Source organism: Salmo salar, chromosome ssa04 (genome assembly GCF_905237065.1).
Source record: "Salmo salar chromosome ssa04, Ssal_v3.1, whole genome shotgun sequence".
In the NCBI taxonomy this organism is placed as follows: domain Eukaryota; kingdom Metazoa; phylum Chordata; class Actinopteri; order Salmoniformes; family Salmonidae; genus Salmo; species Salmo salar.
The window spans coordinates 35,318,115-35,325,768 of record NC_059445.1 but is presented as its reverse complement, the minus strand read 5'-3'; positions in this window follow the sequence as shown (position 1 = coordinate 35,325,768).

Here is a 7,654-nt window from a genome sequence, read left to right as displayed (position 1 = left end):
AAAATCTAAATATTCCATTACCGTACTTCGAAGCATGTCAACCGCTGTTTAAAATCAATTTTTATGCCATTTTTCTCATAAAAAGCGATAATATTCCGACCGGGAATCTGCGTTTAGGTAAACAGACGAAAGAAAATAAAGCATTCGGTCGACTCGGGCACGCGCCTAAGCCCATAGTACTCTGATCGGCCACTTGCCAAAACCGATAATGTGTTTCAGCCAGAGGCTGCCTCGATATCGTTCAGCTTTTTCCCGGGCTCTGAGAGCCTATGGGAGCCGTAGGAAGTGTCACGTTAGAGCAAAGATCCGCAGTCTTCAATAAAAAGAGCCAAGATGAAACACAACTTCTCAGACAGGCCACTTCCTGCATGGAATCTTCTCAGGTTTTGGCCTGCCATTTGAGTTCTGTTATACTCACAGACACCATTCAAACAGTTTTAGAAACTTTAGGGTGTTTTCTATCCATATATAATAAGTATATGCATATTGTAGTTACTGGGTAGGATTAGTAACCAGATTAAATCGGGTACGTTTTTTTATCCAGCCGTGAAAATACTGCCCCCTAGCCCCAACAGGTTAAGGTCGCTGCTCGGGCTCCAAAGGATCTATCGAGCTGAAACTTGGGATTCGGGGTTGCCTCAGCTAGGTCTACACATAAAGTCAGAGCTGGACCCGCAGCTAGAACGTAACTACATGTTTTACATTTTTTTTATGGTTTAATCTGAAGGCGCTTTGAATTATGGGCCTGCTCTGATATATGTGATAGTTTGGTGTCAGATGGTATCAGTTTGGTGTCAGAATGATGTGTAATTGACTGATGGAGACCCACTTCTCTCATGTCACCATCGAGCGATGGAGAGGAACCACTAGCACTGCCCGGCCATCTCGAGTTCATCGGGCCAGTCAATTTTGCATTCTGCTGTATTTTTGAGCATGTCAAATCCGTAATGGTAATGGTCATTTTGGACGTTTTTCATAAAATCGTTAAAAAACAACAGAGTCCCACTTCTCCCTCATCATACATGACAAATAGACCATCTAGGTTGATTCATGGCTTAACATAGGGCTATATATCATTTGGGCAGTATAAATGCCATTTGGACATGGTTCACTGACTTTTGGGTTTGGAAACCAACTTCCTATGATCGTACATGGCAAATGGACAAACATCCTGATTTGGCACATTCAATACATGTATAATTGACAAAAAAATAATTGGATATTTCATTTTGACATTTCTAATGGCATTTGGCGAAAAAAAAAGGAAAAAAAAGTTACTTTTGACTTCGACTTTTGACTTCCTATGAAATCATATTGCAAATGGACAAAACCTTAAGTACAAGCAAAAAAATGATGTCAATAAAATATGTCAAAAGTATGTTCATACAGTTCTTATACATGTGTAATTGACAAAGAAATCGAAAGAATTTCGAAAAACGGTCCAGAAAGCACTTTTTTAAGGGAGTGATAAGTTTTCGAAAAAAAATTCATTTTTTTTCAACATTTGACTCTTGGGTTTTTACTTGTGTTACATTTGCAATAAGAAAATTCACGGTGGAGCGCGCTTGCCATCTATTGGATATTTGCTGTGATTTGGCACATTCAATACTTTCAAACATGTATAATTGACCAAAAAATTATTGGACATTTCATTTGGACATTTCTGATGGCATTTGGCAAAAAAAAGAAAAAATTATGTCACTTTTGACTTCCTATGAAATCATATTGCAAATGGACAAAACATGTGCCTTATGTACAAGCAAAAAGAAGAAGAAAAATTATGTCAATAAAATGTCAAAAGTATGTTCATACAGTTCTTATACATGTGTAATTGACCCAAAAAAATTGAAAGAATTTCGAAAAACGGTCCAGAAAGCACTTTTTTAAGGGGGTGATAAGTTTTCGAAAAGAAATTCATTTTTTCAAAATTTGACTCTTGGGTCTTGACTTGTGTTACATTTGCAATAAGAAAATTCACGGGGGAGCGCGCTCACCATCTATTGGATGTTTGCTGTGATTTGGCACATTTAATACTTTCATACATGTATAATTGACAAAAAAAAACCATCCCCCACAGACACTGTAGTTTCAATAGAGAATCAAAAGAAGAACTACAAATCCTGCTTGGAATTTTGTCAGGTTTTTGCCTGCCATATGAGTTCTGTTATACTCACAGACACCATTCAAACAGTTTTAGAAACTTTAGGGTGTTTTCTATCCAAAGCCAATAATAATATGCATATTCTAGTTTCTGGGCCAGAGTAGCAACCTGCTTAAATTGGGTACGTTTTTCATCCGGCCGTGAAAATACTGCCCCCTAGCCCAGACAGGTTAAGGGGTCACTAAGAGGTTAAAGTAACTAACTTTAGCCTTCTGGATAGCCTGAGTGCACTTATTTCTAATTTTCCTGAACCAGTCAGCCAGAGTAAGCGTGTGCCGAGCCTTTCGTCAAAAAATTCTTGAGGTGGAGTAACTGCCAGATCCAATCCGAACCATGGGCTGAACCTGTTTTGTAATTCTAATTTTCTAATTTTCTTTACGTGTTTGTTATCAATACCACTGAAACATATATTTGACAGATGGGATCAAGCTGATTCTATGCCAATTTACAGAGGCCAGGTCATGAAGGAAGGCTTGCTCATTCAAGTTTTTTAGCAAGGATCTATGACAAATAAGGACTGGTCGTTTCATTGAGCAGCCATTATGAACAGAGGCTGTAAAACAGTGATCACTAAGGTCGTTACAGAAAACATCAGACTGATACTTATCTGGAATATTTGTGAGGATAACATCAAGGAGAGTAGCCTTTTCTGGGTGTTTGGAGTCATACCTTGTAGGATTGGTAATAATCTGAGAAAGATTTAGGGAGTCCCATTGCTTTAGGACTTGGTGGACGATAACACCCAGCAAAAGTCAACAAAGAGCTATTTTAAAGTTTAATGCATAAAACCAGCAAATCAAATTGTTTGGGGACCGACTTGGTGGAGACAAGCGGGCACTGAAGGTCTTCCTTAGTAAAGATTGCCTCTCCACCACCTTTGTAGATCTGTCTTGCTGAAAAAAGTAACAACCAGAAAGGTTAAACATCCGTTTCCACGTCTCAGTAATGACCAATACGTCTGGATTGGAGCTGTGAACCCACACTTTCAATTGATCAATTTTAGGTAATAAGCTTCTAGTGTTAACATGCAGAAAACCCAGGCTTTTACAAGAGCAGAAATCAGCGAAGCAGATATCAGAGCAGAAGTCAGAATTGGGGATAGCAACTGTAGATGGGACAGGTGATGCACATTTAAATGTGCATCAGATGGCAACAAAATCATATTGTACAGCAATTTCATCAGGTAACATGAATACAAAGCCGGCTAGAGGTGGTTGGAATAGGATGGGAGGCCAAGAGTCCGTGTAACCAACAGAGTCCCAAGTGTGGGAACAAACATTTTCTGTCCCACGGTCAGGTAAACAAGCAAGTTCATAGTCAACATAGCACGCAGGGGTCATGAGGCAAATAGCATGAAGCACAAGAAAAAATATAACATCTTGGGGCTAGCCATTGTAAGTTTTGAGTCACTCGCCCCAACAGTTAATGTGTGCAGGAGGCGAGCAAAAGCTCGGGAGAAAGGGAGGAGTGTGCCGGGGGTACCTGTACCAGACAGGGGGAGACAGGCCATGGCAGACGGTGAACATATTGCCAAGTGGAATCCAAGCAGCAGTGCAACAGGCAACGGGAGTAGGTGTCACACCCACTTGGGAGAAGCTTTTTTCGGGGGGGCAGAATGCTTGTAGAAAATCCTAGATAGCTTGCTAACATAGCTAGCAAGTCTCTGTCCCCCGTTTTTTTCCACGTGGAAAAGATTGTTAGCTAGTGATGTCTCTTCAATTTAGGCGAATGGTCCTTTACGACGTCCAAACAAAGTTGTCCTGTGGCTGTTGTATTTTGGAGATTGCGAGGAGGATCTTCTGATAGCAACAATATTGTTTCTTATTGAGGTAATTTACAATTGAAGTGTTCTGGATGCATATCAGTTCAAAATAGAGATGAATCCAGGTGGTACTATATTGTAAGGACCTCTGCACAGATGGAGGGGGATTCAAAGGACTTTGGGTGGGGGGAGGCTGTGAAACTCTCCTGCCATTGTTGGGCTCAAGGGCTTTGGCACCTCTCACTTCACACCTCAGTGCTAATTGAAGTTGCAGCCGGATCTGTTCTGTCCGAGCAAGCTTGGTAGCCTCAATGTAACATTCAGTCCTTATGAAGTAAAATATATAATTGTAATTTATTTTTCTTCATGGCTTTAAAAGTAGCTTCAAACTAAACATTACTCACTCAGTTCAAGGTTGGATGGTGTTTTCAGGTTTCTTGTGCTTCTTTTGTTGGTCGTTGGTTTGCCAGTGCATTTGTATGTAGACCTTGGAAATAAGAATTGTTGGTAGTAGGAATCCTTCCAGGTAATTTTGTCCAAAATCAGGTTGTAGGTTTGGAGTGAAGGTTATGTTGTGGAGGGTAGTATCCTGTATATGTCCTTACTGAAAAATCCAAGTTTACCTAACTCTAAATTAATGTAATATATACTGAGTAAGTCTGTGTCTATGACACTCTCTAATTTGTCGATGTACAGTGCATACGGTAAGTATTCAGACCCCTTGACTTTTTCCACATTTTGTTATGTTACAGCCTTATTTTAAGATGGATAAAAAAGCCATCCTTCAATCTACACAAAATACCCCATAATGACAAAGCAAAAACAGGTTTTTATAAATTTTTGCAAATCTATTAAAAATAAGTTTTTAGACTGTTTACTCAGTACTTTGTTGAAGCACCATTGGTAATGATTACAGCCTCGAGACTTCTTGGGTATGACGCTACAAGGTTGGCACACATGTATTTGGCGAGTTCCTCCCATTCTTCTCTGCAGATCCTCTCAAGCTCTGTCAGGTTGAATGGGGAGTGTCACTGCTCAGCTATTTTAAGGTCTCTCCCAGGATGATAGATTGGGTTGAAATCCGGGCTCTGGCTGGGCCACTTAAGGATATTGTCCCGAAGCCACTCAACCTGTTGGAAGGTCAACCTTCGCCCCAGTCTGAAGTCCTGAACACTCTGGAGCAGTTATTTTTTTTTGGGGGGCGTATCAATCTTGTCTCATCGCTGCAACTCCCCAACGGGCTCGGGAGAGGCGAAGGTCGAGTCATGCATCCTCCGAAACATGACCCGCCAAGCCGTGCTTGTTAACACCCGCTCGCTTAGCCCAGAAGCCAGCTGCACCAATGTGTCAGAGGAAACACTGTTCAACTGATGACTGAAGTCAGCCTGCAGGCGCCTGTCCACCACATCACCATGGGGTAATGTGTTTAGATTAATGAGGAAAAATCTGTTTTTATCAATGTTAGAATAAGGCTGTAACATAAAATGTGTAAAAAGTCAAGGGGTCTGAATACTTTCTGAATGTACTGAGTTAGTATGTACTGAGTTACTATGCGCTAAGTAGGATGTACGTATATGATGTCCTTTATTTAGTCCCGGGGAAAAAACATGATCAAATATTTCATTCTGTCACAGTTCAAAATGAAACTGGGTTTGAATTGGAGTAAGCTTGTTAGTGGGTGGTTGTCTGTCAATATAAAGTAAAGTCACACTTCAATTGCTGAGTGCAGCATGTTTCATGCTTTGTGAGACTCTATAATGGCTTCCCAAATGTCACCTTATTACCTATGGGCCCTGGTCAAAGGTAGTGCACTAACAGGATGCAACCAGTAAGTGATAGAGAAACAGAAACCACTATGAACGTGAATCACTGTATAAATATGCGTCATAATTGGCACCCTATTCCCTATTTAGTGCACTACTTTTGACCAGGGCCCATTGGGCTCCAGTCCAAAGTACTGCACTTTATATGAAATAGGGTGCCATTTGAGATGCATCCACTGTGTCTCTCTCTGCAGTAAGTCTCTAGAGGCCGTATCTATTTGTGTCTGCACTGTACTGTATACTGTATCTATCTGTTTACTGTTTGAACTGGACTTCAATCTGCTGTTTTTGAAAATTGACAATTGTCTCCTATAATGAATTTCTTACTTTAGTTGTTTGTTATTTGAACGTCTTAAATCTGACGTTTTGGTTGATGCACATTAATGATTGTTTGGTACTTTGTGTTTTACAAGCACAGCCATTTTGACAGCGCTTTTCTTTTCAGGTCACTGGAGTCTGTCTATGCCCCAGTACCACCAGCTGTGAGACAATCAGACGGCTGTTTGATCAGATATGACTCATCAGTGTGCCAATCACAGGCTTGTTTGATCACATCCATGCAGACAGTTGTATGTGTTCCAGACAGAAGCAGTGGATGACAGAGCCAGAAGAAGGAGAACCGCACTGTCACTCCCTTTAGGTCTAGAGAAACACTTTCATAGGGAGATTCTCAATTGTATACTCCTCGTGTCTTCTCTCCTCCTCAAAACCCATTGGAGAAGAAGGTCAGAGGGGAGGGCAACAAGCTCTCACCATCTCGTTCATCCACGTTTCTCTAAACATCAATTTCGAAGTTGCTCCAAACATCAAATTTCAAACTACTGCTCTGTATCGTTCAATTTCTCAAAATTCGTCAAATTTCGAGGTTAAGGGTTAAGTTTAGGTACTCATGCCGATTGATTAAGGTAAGGGCTAAGGTTTGGGATAGAGTTAAAACAAAAAATCATGTCCACCATTGGGATTGAACACATAACCTTCTGATCCAGAGTCATGTGATTGACATATCCTCCGTCCCTGTCCACAACATCCACACCTACTTGATGGTAATAGTGCTGCCCCTAGTGGCTAGTTTTGAAGGCATTTCCCCATGTCCTCAGGACATGGATCGACATCCAATTTCGATGTCAATCTAGAATGATCTCCCTGGGAAGGAACCTCTGGCTTTCTCATCCAATGGGTGTTGAAAAGGAGACGAAGAGAGAGGACGCGATGAGTATGTAATTGATATCTTCCCAAAATCTAGAAATACCTACAAACACACACACGCACACAAACACTTCTCTGTCTTCCCTAAAAGCAGTCTCTCTCTCCCTCTTTCCCCCCCCTCTCTCCCCATCCTTACATAACATTTGGCCTACATACTGAATCTAAAGGCAACTGACAGTGTTTTACCACTATTCCTCTTTTAGCTAAATCTATCCAATCCCTCCTAGTATGGACTTACCTTTGGGCCTTTAATATCAAGCAAACCTTCTGAATTTGAGAACAAAATTCTTATTATTGTTAACAAAAATAATGATATTGAAAGCAAAACATGTATAGAGAGCAAAATAAATAATTTCGCCAGAAAATAATTTTGAAAGGCAAGAACAAATGAATAATTTTCTATGATAACGCGATTGCAATGAAACCCTTTCCTTTTTGCCTGACATTTTTTTTTGCAAAGTTTTAACAGATTCATTCTGTGTAGGCTGGGTTTAGAGGGAGGCGTAGACGATGCGTCTCTATTGGTCAACCGGTTTTGGAGTGACAGTTCATCCTAATGTTTATATCCCAGCTAACAGCTTAAAATTATGGCCAGTACAAATATGTTAGATAACAAGTGTTAAGAGGCAAGAGTGTTTTCTGCTAACTAGCCAGCCTATGTATAAAAAAGCTTGATGGTTATTTATTTATTTAACTTTTCAT